The sequence below is a fragment of the Chamaea fasciata genome, unplaced genomic scaffold (genome assembly GCF_029207755.1).
Source record: "Chamaea fasciata isolate MVZ Bird 193981 ecotype frontalis unplaced genomic scaffold, bChaFas1.0.hap1 SCAF_7, whole genome shotgun sequence".
NCBI lineage: Eukaryota > Metazoa > Chordata > Aves > Passeriformes > Sylviidae > Chamaea > Chamaea fasciata.
Genome location: NW_027094092.1, coordinates 54,891,036 through 54,909,331, shown reverse-complemented (window position 1 = coordinate 54,909,331; position 18,296 = coordinate 54,891,036). Strand labels below are relative to the sequence as shown.

At 45.1% G+C, this 18,296-nt stretch overlaps 1 long non-coding RNA gene across 3 annotated transcripts in view; it reads right to left on the bottom strand.

Moving 5' to 3' along the window:
• LOC136292772 (uncharacterized) overlaps nucleotides 1-18,296 on the bottom strand; it is a 67,909-nt gene that overhangs the window by 47,756 nt on the left and 1,857 nt on the right. For all 3 annotated transcript variants that reach the window (XR_010721957.1, XR_010721959.1, XR_010721958.1), the window contains exon 2: nucleotides 737-869. This is a non-coding gene — a long non-coding RNA (uncharacterized lncRNA). The remainder of the gene's footprint in view (nucleotides 1-736; nucleotides 870-18,296) is intronic.

The window sequence follows — 18,296 nt, the reverse complement described above, 5'->3', positions numbered from 1 at the left end:
TGTGTTTTCTTGCTCAGCCCCCTCACCATCACCAGTAGAAAGAGACGAGCAAAATATCCAGCCACTGTTCTCTCCCCAAATCAGCATTTGAGAAGAGGAAAAGAGAGCTCTCTTTGAAGCACTGCTGAAGAAAAGGACAGGATAACCTGGGGAAAGAAGGGGGCTTCCCCCAGAATCAAAAAAATTTTGCCCACATCCACTCATCAAGGTTTTTTTTCTTTCTATTTTAATTTTTCCCCTTTTTTCTGTGCACTTTCTCCAAGAGGAAAACTGGACGCTGACACTGCCTCAAAATCTCATTTTAAGCCTTCCCCACCCCCAATTTATACTGTTTTTTGTCCACAGCTCCCTCAGCCCCACCCATCTAACTCTCTGACTTGCAGCAAGAAGACTTGGACACACATGAAGGCAGATGTGAACTACGGCCTTTGATAGTTACAGGGTCTGCTTGTGCAAACTAGGCTAATTACAAAGGTTTCTAATAAAAATTTATATCATCCAGGTCCCTCCTGGCATAGACAGCAGCTACACATGTGCCTCTTGGCCCATTTGCAAGTCAGGGTCACACTCTCCTGCAAATCCTTGTCTTGTAGAGTTTGAGGAATGCTCAGATGTTCAGGCCATCCCAAGCACATTTATGGTTTGTTCATCACCAAAACTCTTCTGGTGAAAATGCCCTGAACCAGTGAAAAATGTCCCCTGAGACTGGGTTGATTATTCTCCTCCACCCCTTTACCTTCTTTTCCTTTCTTTGTCCCAGGGCACTGGTCAGCTCCAGCTCACCACCAGCAGACACGTGTGCACGCAGCCAGGCCAAGAGGGGAAATGAATCATTTGCAGTGGGAGTTCTGGATTGCAGGATTCTTATCCTGAAAAAAGAAACACGTACTTCCAGACAAGATTTCTTTGGGGTCAGGAGCAAGACTAGTTTCCTATTCATCATGATCTTCCTCACCAAAAAATATTCAATTAAAAAGAAAAATCAATCAACCCATATACCAACCTTTTCAATCAACCCACATACCAACCTTTTCAACTGTAAAATAGGCACACTGGGAATAGGGAGATGGGAAAATCCCTACAATACCAGTAGCTCTGGACAGGATATCCTCTGTGTTGTGAACTTTAGGCATCTTTCAGGTTCCCAAAAGCTGGCAGGCTGCAGACATTGTATCAAATTGGATTAAATGGGTAAGGATTCCTGATCTCAATGTCATTGTGGCTGCTGTGTACAAGCAAACATGATGTAGACAACACTCTAAAAACCCAACAGGTCCTCTGAGAACTTAGAGCTTCTCAAGGCAAAATTAATTAAGAAGTAATGAACTGAGCTTTTGATACCACAGTGGAAGTGTTGCTGCAGGCACAAACACTAAGAAAAGGGTGCTTTTGACTGATTTTTAATTAGAATTTAATAGTGCCCTGAAGTTACATCTCTCATTAAAAAAAAAAAAAAAAAGCTTACCTAGTTCACTGTGATGAACAATTCAAATTAGATTTTAACATATGCAAATAACTGGTCTGAAAGATCTGCATGGGAGTCATAGAGATAGTACAGGTTAAATCCTTGACCCTTTACAGTAGATTTTTCTTTAACTGATCCATCATCCAGTTTGTTTGCAATTAAACATTGGAATTAATAGAGTTTAAAGGAAGTACTGAAAAGCCATGTGAAATGCAGGCCTCAGCTGAGGTGAATTAGCACAGCTCATTGATTTTAACCACATTAACTATCTCACTGGATTATGCAGATCTTAACTATACACAATATTTCCAAGTCACGGCCAGTCCCAAGTCCCCACTCAGACTGAATGGCCTCTCACTCCCCAAGATGTCCCATTAAATATTGCTCAGCACATGTAAGCCTGAGGGAATCTGCCCACAAAGTCACCCAGATTGCCCAAAAAATCTCAAGCTGAAAAACAGAGTGTGTCAGGGTAACTGCACGGGCTCCTGGGGTGGCTTGGGCAAGGTTTGTACCCCTAAGATATTTGCAGGTATGCTGCTGCTACTGATAGCATCAAGAAACACATCTGAGCAAGAGCCCACAGGGTATGGCCCGAGATGAGTTGCTGTGAGAGGAGGCCAACAAAATACTTTCATTCATCCCGAGCTAACAGCTCCTTTCACTGCACTGCATGCAGGAGAACATTTATATCACAGAAGTCTAACTTACTCTTCTGTCTGGAATGCTGCACTTCTCTCAATAAATGCCCCTTCCCCCTCAAGATGAACAGCATTATGCAATAGTAAGCAGGAAAATTAAATAATAAACGTGATTGCCCTCAAATGCAGAGATTGCCAGTTAGCTGCTTTCCAGATGCATCTCAAACTCATTCAGAGGCACAACACAGCTGCTTAGATGGTTAAAAACAAAGGCAAAACTCCATCCTCATCTTACAGCATCTGGTTGTGACAGAGCCTTTCACATGGGTAGGCAAAAGGCAGAGGAGGTGTCAGGACACACAAAACCACACCTTCTGCCCGGGGCAAAGGGCATTTGCTTACCTAACACAAGTGCCACAGTTGTTTCTCTCCACTCACTGTACCTGAGCCTTGCTGTCCTGGACAATAAATGACCTGAATCACTCAGAGATCCCCTGCAGCCACACTGGCTGTGTGCAGTGCCAGCACCAGGCTGGGCACAGCCCATGAGCTCTGCTCTGCCATGCTCAGGTGTCTTGTCTGCACATTTCTCTAATCTTTAGGACTTCATTAAGCATAGGGGGAGCAATCAAAAGTGGTGCTTGTTGTGGTTTGGGGTTTTTTCCTTGCTTCTTTTTAATTACACAAGAATTTAAAGGTAGCAAAGAAAGGCCATGCCAAGAAATTCTCTCTCCTCAGCAGTTCCACATTAGTTAAGTACTGATTCTGCAGCTACTGAAAAGCAAGATTGCACCTTCTCTTTGATGGGACCACTGTCCAGCAGGAAGGTTTCTTTTTACACATGGGAGGAAACATACTGTTGCCATCCTGCCTTTTGGACACAGCACAGGGACAGGTGTTAACGTAGCTTAAATGTCTAGGCTGTAATCTCTTCATGTGACCCCTGGCAGGCTGCATTCCCAAAGACAGAGGCTATCCAGGGATGAGGGAATGGGCAGGATGAGAGTTTCAGGTCATGGAAAGGTAATCCATGGGCAGGTAATCCAGGCAGCACTCGGCAGGAAGCTGAAGTTTGCTCTGTTTGATGGGATGCTGTGAATTGGGTTTGTTTCTGAAGCAGCGGTGTGCCAGGGGATCATGCTTCACCTGGTTGTCTGGTATATGGAGCCTCTCCCCACTTTCAATCCTGTTATATCAGTACCCATCCCCATCTCTGGTGAACTCCCTACAAATACTTTTCTAGAGACAACTTTTGCTTTCACACCCATGGGACATTTCCCCTCTGCATTCAGATTTGATGCTGAAATAGAGGCAGTGATTTCCATTCAGACAAACTCTGTCATCTCAGTGCTTAAAGAGACCCATACCAGTCCCAAACTTTGGTTGGCTGTTTCTATTAATCTTCAAAATCCCAGAACACTCCTCTGACCCCTCTCCCAGCAGCCCTTGGCCATTTTGCTCCTTATTCATAGAATCACAGAATACCCTGAGCTGGAAGACACCCACTTCAACACAAACATTATCCAGTCCAACTGTCTGTGGCAGCCTCACAAACCCTATTTACCAAGGAAATACAGGGCCTCCCAGCAAACAGTACTGACAGCAGCAGCATCTAAAATCCTGGGTAGCTGAACTACCAAGGTGAGTCCTTTGGGAAAAGAGAAGAACACCGGTATAAATCTGACCTTGGGATGCTTTCGGGTGGCAAGAACAGTTGGGAAAGCTCGTGGGTAAATCAGTCTCTTTTGGTGTTTATTGCAACCTCTCATCACTGGTTTGTAATTTCTGCTCAGCTCAGGCAAGGAAGAATGTATGGGGGCTTGACAGGCAGATAATGGTAGGAGCTCCTCGGCGATCACTCTGTGTCACCCCCAGCACAGTGCTTAGAGAGTGCCTGAAGTGAGTGTTGTTTCAAAGGGGCAAAGCAGCTCCTCAAGCAGTTTTATGGCTTTGTAATTTATTTACCAAGGCAACTTCAGGTCAGTCACACTATCTATTTCTTTTTTAATGAGGTGCTGTTTATTTTTCGCTCTCATGTTGTGGATGGATTGAGACAAGAGGAGGTCAAACAACTTCTCCACAGTCTCCAGGGCTTCCAAAGCGAAGTCATTCTGCCTTTTAATGTGTTAAGCAAGGAGTTTGACTTGAAATCAGGGGAATTGCAAACATGTTTAAAGGTGCTTAAAAACCTTCCTAACAAGAAGCCTACATGAGAGCCTTAGTTTTCTGTGTACTGTTGAGTTTTAACACCTGTGCAGCTCCACTCACTTCTACCAAGTGTCACAGCCAGCTGAGGTGATGTAAGGATATCCTTTGGGGAAGATCTGCAAAGAAACACTTTTCATTAGCTCCACTACTGATCTGGATAAATTCAGATACTCCCATAGCTTTCCAAGTCTGAAATAGAAGCTTCTAAACTTAGCCTGGAGTTTTCTTCTTCAGACCTGAGCACTTGCCTTTCTGTCCAAATATACCAAATGGAAAATACTGACTTTCCACACCTTGCTTCCCCTTTAAAATTGTTGCAACAGACTGGGGAATTGAGAGAACCTTTGCTGGAGGCTTATTTCAAGAAGAAACACTTTTTCTTTTCCCCTTTCTTTTTGCAAAATGAGCAAACCAAATCAGAGACCAAAACAAAATCACCTCAGATGGTCTTGCACACCCAGGTCATTAAAGAAAAGTATCAGGTGAAAGACAATAGAGACTGGTGTCACTTAGGGTGGCAAACCACAGGACCAGACTGAGGTCTGTGCTGTAGTGGTGCCTGTGGGCCTCAGATGTGCAAGATGTTCAGTGCTGCACAGCAGCAAACCTGCAGACAAGCTGCTGGGCTCACCCCTGAGGCACACAGCCATCCCAGGGATCTCCCAGTTCAGATTTGGCCGTTCAGACCTCCACCACAGGTACAAGAAAAATAAGGGGCTCAAGTTTGTAGGAAATGAGCTAACTGGGTAAGGCACAAGAATAAACCATGGAGAATATAGGTGAGGTGACCAGGTGGGTCACTTGGGATGGATCAAGGTTGGATGCAGTCGGGTCCAGTGTGTATCTTGGAGAGGTACAGTTAAAGATTTACCCTGTGGTTTTTCTCTTCCACCAGAACCTGCCTTCAGCTAAGGCTGGAGACAGACACAGAGCTGGATGGACACTTCTGATCCCGCTCATCCTTCAGGCTGCATGTGAGGTAGCTCAGGTCCTTCCCACAGAGATATCTCAGCTCTTAATCAGTAGTTAAGGGGCTTGAAGATTTTGCAGGTTGCTCTTGGTTTTCTTTCCCTTGTTTCATTGAAATGCCCAAATGACCAGGCCCTGGATGGTCCTGGGAAGGGGGACCTCAGCCTCTCCTGTTGGAGCTGGTCCAACTTGTGCTGCTAGTTAGCTGTTCACTGGAGCAGGAACCTATAACTTGACTTTCCCACATTACACACCTGAGTGTCCTGACCATGAGGAAGGAGAGTCCATCTTCCACTTCTTCTCTCTGGTCTGGTGAATCTTTAATTATTTATGCCACATGGAACAGCTTCAGCAGGAGACTTTGAGACCAGACCCCTGAGGATGTATCAGCTGGATGCTCACAGCACATTTTCAGGACATGGGAGGCTCTAGATGGGAACTGAAGTTCAGTCTGGGTTTCCAGCAGCCTGAGAGAGGGCTTAGACCAGTGCCATCTGTTTCCAGTGAACAACACTGGTGTGCTGAGAAAGCTTATGAGCTATAGCCACTCACCGAGCTTCTTGCACTCTGTAAATTTAGAGGATGAACTCTTGATCAAATCAGGAGGGAGGATGGACTTCCCGTTTGTTTCCGTGGGCTGGGAAGTCATCAGGCAGGATTTAGGCATGATCCTTTCAGCCAAGCCAAGGTTTAGGCAGGTTTGCACTTATCAGCGTGTCAGGAATGCAAACGCTCTGGGCTAGGTGGGGCAGGTACCCCACGTTAGACAATTAGACACCTACCTTCCTCTATGGACTTAATCTGCAATAACTCCACAACATAAAGATGCAGAAATGCTATAAAGTGATTGGGAATCTACAGTTAAAACAGAGAAGAGGGAAAGATATAAAGGCATACACAATACAATGTTCCCGCAGCATAGGCTGGTGGGTTGTATATCACAGGGAGAGGTTTTATTAGAGTTCATTAAATTTTAAAGCCTTAATGGCACCTTCTGAGCTGTGTGATTGGTACAAAGAGGAGAGCTTGGGAGGACATTAATGCAGCAGGACAGAAGGCACCTCCACTGCAGTGTTTGCGGATGGGGAGATGAACTCCCGGCTGCCGAGCATCCGCGGGATTAGCGTGACATCGTCTGGCCAGAGCCGGTACCTCCAGCCCCAGGCTGGAGCATCCCCGGGCTGGCAGAGCCCCATCGGAGAAGCAGAGATTTGCGGGGTGAATTAACCGGTCTTGATGCCTTGCAGGAGAGCGTGGGAGTGCGACAGTCAGGAGCAGCAAATAAAGCAACACAGTACAGCAAAGTCGGTGTAACCAAGCTGTAAGCAACTCAAAAGCTCAGATTCTCACTTAGCACTAATTGCTTCTGCTGTGGCTAAACACGCCTGCTGGGTCTACTGTTCTGCTTTTTCTTCTTTCTTTTCCCCCATTTTCCCCACATTTGGCCTTTTTTTTTAACTTCAACGTTTTAGCAACTGGTTGACACATTTTCTGTTTCCGCTTCTCTTCCACCTCCGGCAACACTTTGCAGACCAGGTGAGAACGCAGCATTGAGGCTGTAGCAGTCATGGCCAGGAGCAGGAGGAGTCAGTGCCAACAGGCCAATAAAGTTACTCTCAGGTAGATGTTCTGTGCATGACTTCAACCTCTGCATTTAGACACAAACCATCCACCTGTCAGGCTTATAGTTATTACTTATCACTATAGTTATTACTTTTTTTCTTTTTTTTTTTTTTAGGGTCTGAAATTTTCAAAACATGTTTACTGATGTTGCACATCTGAAACTCAGGCTCCTTGGATGTCAAAGGCCTAAATGCACTTTGGTCCCTCCTCTCTGAGCCACACACACACACAGCTGTAACCTGAAACTGTGTATGCCTGTATCCAGGTCAGGGAGACAGCATAAGAGCTCATTTGCCTGACTCACTAACTTCCTTGCCAAGAGAGCATGAAATTTTCATGACACTGCAAAGTAGCTGATCCACAGCCTCTTAAATGTTGCTGCTCCAGAGATTTTATACCCAGGAAGCACCTTGAATAATTGATCTGCTTTTGGGATGCAGGATGATTTATTTATTAATTAATTTATGGTGGTGGTAGTGGTGGTTTAGGAAGAATATATTGACTGAGTTGGGGAAAACGAAGTCTCTATAAATCTTGGGTGGGATAAGACCACATACCAGCTCTAAAAATCTAGGACAAAGCATGGGAAAGTAATGCCTGGTTGTGATTTTAAGCTCAACTCTGGGTCAGGGGAATAGTCTCCATCCTTGGAGATGGAATCCTCACCAGTTCACATTTTTAATGACAGGTGTCAGTCACTCAAATGAAGCTACTGCTCCCCAAGAATGCTCTGTCCAAAAACTTTGAAACGACAGCTGAAAGTGACCTTAGAATCATTCACAGCTTTGTAGGCTTTGGGGTATTCTTTTAAATTTGTGACCTTAATGGGTTTTTTCTCCAAAACACTAATGAAGAAAGGTGAATGACACAGGCAGTGAATCTGAGTGTTTCCCAAGACCAAGGTCATCCAAAGAGGCATAGCCAAGAGGAGCTGTGACTGTGAGGAGTGGATCAAGGGGACAGACTGATGGCTCAGGAGAACACAGTCATGCTTATTCCAAGCTGGATGAGGTTTTCAGCAAGCTGGTCTAGGGGGAGGTGTCCCTGCCCATGACAGGGGGGTTAAAACAAGATGATATTTAAGGTCTCTTCTAATCCAAACCATTCTGTGATTCCATGGCTGGAAGATGGCATCCATTCTGCGGGCACAGTATTTGTAGAGTTGGCCTGGGCCGTTCCTGAATTCCTATGGTTTGAGAGGTTCAGACAAAACACCACCAATCAGTCAGAGGCTTCAAAGCCACATGGTACGAGCTGAGTCTTGCTTTCACACTCAGTGGGGCCCAGACTGCGTTGCTTTATTATTCAAACACACTACATCTTAGTCATGTTATTTTTTTCAACATGGAAACAGCTACATTCCATCTACGAGCAAAAAGGTTGGATGTGCAGCCTGAACAGCCAAGACATGTCTGAATTTGCCTCTTTTAAACTCCTTGATAACTTTCTCTATCCCTGAGTAGCTTGAATAGTTTTACAATGAGTGACTCAAGTAAAAACAAGAAGCTATCCCTGAATGCATGAGCTGTGAAGGGTTCTCTTTGGCTGAATGCATTGTGATGGCTTTTCTGTGCCACCTCTGAGTCCTCTGCATGGAAGTGCGTGAGATCCCTTCAGTCATGCAAGGACATGAGAATCTCAGCTCGAGCACGAGCACGAAGCATTTGAGGGTATTTATTGAGGCAGCCAGCCTGACACAACACAAGGAAAATGTAAATGAGCACCAGCTTAGTGCTCACACACCAAGAGTGTGCACGGGCTCCTCACCACCACTGAGGGGTCTCTCTAAAAAATAGCCAAGGAAAAATCTAAAGGCAGCTTGATAGCAGCAGCAGGGAGCTCTGTTGAGCTGCTCCTAGCCCTGCATTAGATTTCCTCCCCGGTGGCTTCCTGGGCAGAGCTGTGCTTCTCCATGTGTGGGAATCTTTTGGACGCATGGAAACAAACACATGTCTGTGAGGAGAGAAGAGCTGTGGTGGTTATCCATGAGGAGTAAAGAAGTAAAATAGCAAAGCATTGAAGAGGTAAAACTTCTACTTTTAAGTGGTAAAAAAAAATAAATAGAATTTTTACTTTTAAGTATGAGAAGTCATCTTTCCCTCCAAAAGCAGGGCTGCATTCACCCTGTCTCTCATGTAGCATTTCAGACCTGGAGCTGTGACCCTGGCAAGGTGGCAGAGTGGTGACAGCCCTGGCTGTAGGTGTCAGGATCCAACCATCCAGGAGGTCCTTCCCGGGGACACACAAGCTGGCAGAGAGACAGACAACCCAGTTCCTGTCTGACATGTGCTTTCCCAGTGGCAACTTCATTTCCCAGACAGAGAGAAGCTAGAAAATTTCTTTTGCAGTCTTGATGCTCAAAAGAAACCAACCACAAGCCAGTTTTGATGCATGCAGAGAGAGCTCTCAGCAGGGCCTTGGGGAATTCTCTGAGTCATTGGGAAGACACCATGGAGCCATCAGTCAAAGGGATGGAGGGAAACCCCACAAAAGTCCAGGCCACCACTAGATGTTCTCCTAACTCCCTCCTGAGGGGAGCTCCTTGGTTCATTTCCTTAAAGCCCTGGAGTAGCTCTCCCAGCCCTTTCCCCATTTGGGGAAGTTGTTCTCAGATCTCTCGCAGCCACATCTCATTTCCATAAACCAGTGGCTTCATGCTTCACCTCCCAGAACAACTGACAGTGCCTGTCCACCTGCCCAGTCTCTATTTCCAAGCTCTTCCTTACCTTTTTCACCTCTAAGGAGAAGCTAACAAATCCAGTGGTGACTCCATCCAGATCCTCCTTTGTGAACCTCCAGCTCCAGGAACTGGACTTGGTGTCTGCTCCTCACATCAGCTCTGCAGGCCAATGAAGGTGCCATCATCATTTTGCCAGTCCCTCCTCTGTCCCCCCTATTCCCCATCACAGTAACCACTTTACTGAAAAGGGTATTTTCATCTGCACTGTTACTCTGACCTCTCTCTAACTGTGAGCTCTTGCACATCCCTTGCATGTTCTTGTAGGAGGACCAGCTCAAAGACTGCTCTTCCTGCACCAGCTTCTTGTAGAGCCATTCCCATTCCTGTTAATGACTCCATTCACTTTAATGGCAAATTGACTCTCCTTTTCTTGTCCTGTCTCCTAAACTTCTCCTTGCAGCGAGATTCAGTAACTCCTACCTTTGCCTATAGCATCACCACTCTGGGGCTTTTCTCATCTTGCCCACACCTCCTTCACCATCCCCACCTTCAGCACCACAAAATTCTTCTCCCCTAACTTCCCATCCCAAATGCCATAGCTACAGAAACCCCCTTTACCTCCCTGCACCAGCCCACTCTTCCTGCCTTTTATTTTTGTGCCTTCTCTGGCTGTAATACCTACAAGTTTTGTCTTGACTTTCTAGACATGGCACAATGATGACTCTTCTCCATCCTGACATTCCTTACTGTTCTCAAGGCTCTCTCTGACCCTCTCCACACCACCTAATGCAGCATCCATGGGATCCTGGTCTCTCTCTGCCTCAGCAGCCCTCTGTCTGTATGCAGAAGATGCTTTCACCTGGCTCAAGATTTCCATTATGTTCCCCAGCCCATTCCAGGCTCTGCAGCCAGAAACAAGGACATCTCCACCTGGGTAAGTCTTGAGTGGACTTGGTGGCCTGCAATGGGATGGGAGCAGATCATTCTGCAGATACTCTCCCTGTTCTGCTGACCATCCTGTAAATCTGACCTAGCAGCTCACAAGTCCACAGTGGTGCTAAACAGAACCGCCCCCAGTCTGCCCTTCCTAATCAACACAGTCATCTCCCCAGGTTTCCATGACATCAGCTGCATCAAATTCCATCACAAGTAACTCAGCAGCCCTCTCAGCAGCCCTCTGTCTGTATGCAGAAGATGCTTTCACCTGGCTCAAGATTTCCATTACGTTCCCCAGCCCATTCCAGGCTCTGCAGCCAGAAACAAGGACATCTCCACCTGGGTAAGTCCTGAGTGGACTTGGTGGCCTGCAATGGGATAGGAGTGGGGAGACAGGAGCTGGGACTGTGCTGCTGGACACTGCCCTGCCATGTTCTGCAGCAGCTCCCAGAGTGGGAGGCTCTCTGGCCCATGGTGTTTCTCACTTTCCCCCGAACACACTCCCTGTTACTGTCTCACACTCTCCTACTTTTCTCCTCCCGGAAAGATATTCTCACCACAACAGCTTGTTTCACAACCACCTTCTCTCAGCCCAGATACTACAGGTGGTGTTTCATTTTTCGTTACTGTAACAGTGATGTGACTCACCAGCAGTTTCACTTGTCAGTATTCACGTGTATCAACAGATCAGCAAAACTGTCCTGGGAACATCCTAAACCTAAAGATTTTCTCATGAGCATTCAGGTCTTTCTTGTTTTCATCCTTCTAGAGCTGACACAAAAAAATAGCCTGAACACATAAAAAAAAGAAGATTTGTATTTGACTGAATTCTGGTGTACCAAAGCAAAGCAGGACAACTCATGAATAAGCTGTAGAGGGCCAGCACAAAGGGTACGAGGCAAACAGATTTACTTTTGCTTGTCTCCTGTCTTTGAGGAAGAGGGCTAACATCCGAAACAGAAAAAAACCCCAAACCTGTCACACGTGGTTTGCCCGCATTTTCAGATGGGGTCATAGAGGCCTGGTTAGAGCAGCAACGATAAACACTGCCAGGGAAATGTGTCATGCAACCCCACACGCAGACAGCAGTTCCATGACTGAACGTTGAAAGCACTGAATGACGAAAAAAGAGAACTTGTGGTCAATTATAAAGGTGCTAGAAGGACCGATAAGAAATGAGAGGAACAGAGAGTTACTTGTGATGGAATTTGATGCAGCTGATGTCATGGAAGCCTGGGGAGATGACTGTCCTGATACTGAACTGCAGCTGTGGATTAGGAAGGGCAGACTGGGGGCGGTTCTGTTTAGCACCACTGTGGACTTGTGAGCTGCTAGGTCAGATTTACAGGATGCTCAGCAGAACAGGGAGAGTATCTGCAGAATGATCTGCTACAGATCACCAGACAAAGTCACGAGACAAAAAGCAGGATGATTGTTCTTTAGACCCATTATTCATTTAACCCTCATCCAATTTGTGGACAGAAGAGTTCCATGTGCACAGAGAGCTTCACGTGGGAGACATATGCTAGAGATGTAAGTAGCCAATAGAAAAATAGCATTTGGGTGGTACAGGTGAATTCTCTAACCCATGAGGATCACACCCATGGTGAGAGTGTTCATTGCAACATACCGTGGTGAACCAAATTCTGGGGTAGAAAGTTTGTTGACCTCTGAATGCCAGGCACCATTGTGACCTGATTGTAACCTGATTATGTGCCTGCCCTAAACACTCAGCATTAAAAAGGTACATTCTCTAGCTCAAAGGAAAATTACTATCCAGGTTCATTGCTAGACAAAATGTGGGTAGAAAAACCCAAATGAAAGTTCAGGCCTTTGATGAAGGGTTTATCAGATGGTCAAAAAGTCAGGATTTCCAAGCCAGGAGAGCAAACAGATCACATTAAAAATCTCATCCTGGTTCAGCAGCAAAGTGAAGGAATTGATGTGAAACTGAAAAGCAATCACAGCTGTGAAAGGGGGAAACAGCTGCCAGCTAACATAAAATAGAAGTAACCGAGAGAAATTAGTAAGTAAAATTAGAACTGTATAGAAACACTTTAGAACAGAGAAAAGAAAGTACTTTTTTTGTACTAAGAACAAAAGGAGCTTAAAAATAGTGCAGGAGTATCACTAGAGAGAGGGAGTAAAATGAATGGTAATGTAAAAAAAATAGTACTAAATAGATACTTGTCTGTATTCAGAAAGAAGTGAGACCATGTACATGGATAACACAGGATTGCTAATGGACGTTTTTGCTCAGTTATATCAAAAGTCTCATAAGTAAGATCTACTAGGGAAAAAGTATTTAAAATAAGCGCTATGGCTAAATAGCATTCCCAAAAGAGATGATGTAATCTCTATCCCACTTCCACTTGAAGAAGTGCTCATAGTGTATCAATACTCCAAATGGGAAAAGAGGATGAACTGGGTAAGAACAGTCAAATAGGAATTAAGAGTAAATGGTAATTAGCATCTTTCAAAGAACAAGAATTACCTGCCAAACTGAGTTACAGTTTCGGTAAGTTTGGCCCAGACATGACAAATTCAGGGTTTTCCAAGGCTATACCAAGAAACAATATTATGTCCTGCAAAACACTAAAAGTTATCCCATAATTGATGTGGGAACTGGAGAAATGAGAGACTGCAAATACTAATGAATGGTCAGAGCACAGGGCCCCAGTACAGCACTATGAGAAAAGGTAATAAAGGAACCATGAGTGTGTACATAGAGTTAGATGTTGGCAGAGATGTAGGGAAATGATTTCCATGCTCATGCACAGCAGTAGAAAGATGACTACTGAAACAGTCCCTGACATGCAGGCTCGTGGAGTGAGGGAGCAGCTTTGGGGAGAGGACACTGGGAGCTGCCCCCATTACTACTTCTCCCCAGGAGCTGCTTTCAGCCACCACTGGAGGCTGGATTTCGAACTAGGCAAACCTTTGGTTCCCCAGGAAAGCCACTCTTGCTGCCTTCTGTACATGTGTACTCTTCAAAAGAATCTGAAAAGAGGAAACCATGAACTACCTGCCGTAGCAACCTGCAAAGACCAGAACAAACACCACCCTGTGTGACATTCAGGACTCACTCTGCTCTTTGGTCTTTTATTTGGTTTATGCATCGCATGAAATCTCTTCTCAGTCTACTGTTGCTGCATCTAGGCTAACTGCACAAATATTTTCACAAAACACTGCTTGCTTCTTGAGGTCCTATCACCACAGGCTTCTAACTGCCAGCACAGGTCTGGCCTTGAGCATAACCTTTGGCATGGTGCATAGGCAGCAGGCATGTTTCAAACCCAGCTGTCAGGGCTGTTTTTCCATTTGATCCATTACAGTTGTCTGTTAAAAGACAAAAATAGCCTCAGCACCAGGGTCTGGGACTTCCTTCTGAGAGCCAAGTTCCCCAGCCACAGTCAGTTCCTCAACTGCTTCCCTTCTGAAACATAGATGTGTTTTCCACATACTTGGCCTGCTTTCAGTGGGAGAGGTACAGTCTTCACCCCCTTCCACCCCTCTTCTCTTCATCATGTCCTTTCTCCAGAGCAACCCAGATCCTTGTAGGAACCCACAGGAACCTGACACTGGCTGAGGAGTCATGGAATCATAGATATGTATTTATCCAGCTGTTTGCTGGACATTTTGTCCAGAAGGATCCTGTGAGAGACAGTGTCAAAAGCTTTACTGGAATCCAAAATGATTACATCAACTGGCTTCCCTTGATCAAGGATTATCATTATGACTGGCCACCTTGTCGTAAAAGGAAATAAAGTTTGTCAAGCAGGACTTTCCCTCACGAACCTGTGCTGGCTGTCACCACTGTCTGCCTCGTCTTTCAAGTGTTTCTATAATAACTCCCAGATTAGTCTCCATAATTTTACCAGGCACGAAAGTAAAACTGCAGAGGTACTTTATTGCTCAGCACTGGCACGCAGGAAGATTTATCTGTAGGTATCTAGGGACCACAGATGACAAAAAGTGTGATTGCTAAGGAGAGGAAACAGACTGTGTGTTAAATGTGATCGAGATAAGGGGGGGGTTCATGGTGTCTGCCATTCTGCTAAGAACCGCTTCTGGGAGTTATGCCTTTTTGTGTACCTTGAATTTACATGGAAGAAAACACCAGGAACCAAAGACTGCTTTGCTTTAGGTGGGAAGGTTGAAATAGGTGTGCTCCTTATGTATTAAGCAGGTGTATTCCTTTTATATCAACAACACACTGTCTTCTGCTGGGTCCAGACAGGAAGAAAGGAGAGATTTCACCGGTGCTCTTTGGTAACTGGGACAAAACACCAAATACATCAGGGGACTGGTGGGGTCTCCATCCTTTGCATCTTTAGAGCAAGGCTGCCCATCTCTGCAGGAGATGCTTTAACCCAGCAGGACCTCTGCAGACTCAGAACAGCAGCCACATGCTGGCAGAGATCTCCCAGTCACAGACCTGTGACTGCTGCACGCACTGGAAATCCAGGGGAGGTTTGGTGAGCAGGGGATTGTTTGGGCTGGTTTTTCTTTTGAACCCTATAATAACACTGCTCACGTCTAGCTGTGCACACTCTTTAAAGAGCTGGGATTCCCCCCTCTGATAGCAGCTACACAGCCGTCACACTTTTCTTTAATCTCCACCAAACTATTATTTCAACATACCACCCACACAGCCAGATGAAAAAGCACTGGTAAACGGGTGGTGTTGTTTTGTTCTTTCCTTCTCAGAAAATAACCAAGGCTTAGAAGAAAAGCTCAGAGTCCCTCTCTGTATGTACTAACTCCTCCTTTCCTTCTGGAATTTCCCATCAGTTATACCATAAACAAACTCCCTTCAAATATGCTAAAATAAAGTGAACTGAAATTCAGTAGCAGACATAGAATTAGGGACTACTTGTAATCTGGTGGTTACCAAAGAAAGATCAAGTGCTGATAGAATCTGATTTTTCATTTTAGACTATTTAAATTTCTTGTTCAATAAAGTAATAATTCACTTTATAATTTAGGTTGCATTTGAATATGGCTTTTCATTTGATTTTGTGATTGAACTTGATAAGGTTTTTAACAACAAGATGTGGCTCCTTCATTCCCAAATAATGGATAATACTTTGAAGAGCAAATACCAGCATGTTATTGCCATTTTTCAAAAGGATTTAGATATCATAACAGATTATTTATTGTTTTGTTGTCCTATCACTGATGTTTCTACTAAGACCCCCGCTGGCAGGAGACATAAGTTGGTGTCCTAACAGAAAATGTCGTTGCTAGGAAAAAGCGCACAAATCTTAGATTACCACGACAAGTTCATAATTTTTTTACAACAAACCACTATAAGGGAACCATAGAACAGTCACAGAGAACACCAGAGGATACCTCCTCTATAAACAATACAGCAGCTTTCATTCTCTCCTCCAGTTTCTCTGCCTTTAGATTGCTAAGAAGCTTTTTAGGGAAAGAGGCCTGGTATCCACTGTGTCCATTTTATTAATAATTTTTTTACTAAAATTTCAAAGCAAAAAGATTAGCTGACATTTGCCTGGCTGTCATTCCACCAGCCAGCAGACAGAAGCAGGATGGACTAAGAGCAGGACTCTCTTCTCCTGCTGAGAAGGACTTTGGGGTGTTGAAAGCCAACCATGTCCTCAGCAGCAGGTCAAGGTAGGGGATTCTATCCCTCTGCTCCACGCTGGTGAAACCCCACCTGCAGTGCTGCTGGACATCTAACTCTGGGTGTCCCAACATCAGAGGGATGTGGATCTGTTGGAGCAGGCCCAGAGGAGGCCGTGAAGATTCTCAGGGTGCTGGAGCATCTCTGCTATGAAGACAGACTAGAGAAAGCTGTAGGTGTTGAGCCTGGAGTAAAGAAGGTTCCAGGGAGAGCTTCCAGTGCCTGAAGGGGCTAAAAGAGAGCTGGAAAGAGACTTTATACAAGGGCATGGAGTGACGGGACAATGGATAATGGATTCAAACTGTCAGAGGGCAGGTTTGGATACTGAGAAGAAATTCTTTACTGTGAGGTTGGTGAGGCCCTGGTACAGGACGCCAAGAGAAGCTGGGGTTGCCCCAGCCCTAGGAGTGTTCAGGGACAGGTTGGATGGGGCTTGGAGCAACTTTCTTTCCCGGCCTTTAAGGAAGTCCTGAGCAAAGGGACTGCCTGGCTGTACAGTGTCAGATTTTTCCAGGACACCCAAAACCAGGTGTAAAATACCAGTGGCTGCTCCTGCAGCTACCTGCAAACATTCATGTCCATCTCTCTGCAGAAGACATGAGCTTGTTTATCATTGCCCAGAGCCCTCACTGACAGCTAGGCATGTATCTCAAACATCTTGAAAGCAACCAGAGAAAAGACACTGCATTCTTTCTGGACCATCGTCTTTCTTCTTCTGTCCTCACAGCCCTTTCCTCCCTTTCCTGAAAGTGCCAGGATGTCACCCAAGCTGATCAGACAGGAAAGTGCAGAGGAATGGGAGACTTATGGGTGTGCTTGCATTTTTGTGTTCTTTGGTGCTTGGTAGCATAACAAGACACCCCTAATTCTCACCCATCTATTTCTTGTGTGCATTCCACAAGCTGCAGCTCCAGCATGCAGCTGACCTGCAGCCTGCCTTTTTCCTGCCAGTGATCCTGTTTGCCCGGGACTTGAGCAGTGATGCTGGCACAGCACTGATATAATTTAACACGTGGCCAGAGTGTTATGAGCCTTGTGTCAATGTATCAAACTTCTGAGGGTCCAGCCCTTGGAGACCGGCTTAAAAAAAATAGCGACACTGCTCTTCAGGTGTGTTTTGCAAAAGTAAAAGGTTTAATATATAAAAAATAATAAAAATTACAGAAACAAAAGAGAAAGCCGAGCACAGGTGTCAGAGAAGTCCCTGACACCCTGCTAAGACACCCTAAAAAGCCCTTGAGCTCCTTTGTGCTGTCTCTCATCTACCTAACGATTGAGGATGGTTCTATTGGCAAACTGCCAGTAGACAGAGGTTCAGGCTTTGACAAACCGGGACAACGTCCAACAGGTTCTTCTCTCTTGCCACTGAGCCAGTTACTGCCACGACAGCAAAGACGTTTCTGGGTCCTTTACCTTATAAGAAATGCAAGGGGTGAGTCTTAAACCTATCCCTATATGGAAACACCTGCTGGGGGTGTGGGGTGCATGCCAAAACAGCACACGGTGACACTTTCATTCAGTCAGGTCAGTGGGAGCACTGGCAATTGGTTCTGGAAAATTCTGCAATTTCCATGTCTCGTTATATGTAGATATCTGTCGCAATAGGACACAAAAGAAAGATGCTTGACTCCGGCCAAAAGGCAGTAGAAATCAGGTTTATTTACAATTCATTCGGCCCTTTTATAACGTGCTGCACTAAAAGGCACATTATTGGTCCATAGGACTGACACCTCTCCTATTGGCTAAGTAACAGAAATAGCAAACAACACCTGTTGTTATGGGAAAGGAATATTGTTTACACAAGGTTGTTTGGGGAAAAAGAAAACTGTTGAAAAGTTTCCCTTGAGAAGAGCTCAGGTTCAGAAAATATCAAGTCTACAGATATCTATAGCTAGCTTTTTTTTCCCTTAATTTTTAATAATAACTGGGTCTCTTACAATATCTTTTTGCCACCTCATCTCAAAATATCTGCAAAGAAAGTCTTGAAAAGAATTCACAGATGTCTTCTAAGCAGAGAAAACTAAAACTCAGACAGAGATGAGGTTAACAAAAAGAGACCACAAGATGAGTCCAGAACTGAGCTGTATCTGTTTTCTTCCCATTATTTGACAGCACACGCTAGCC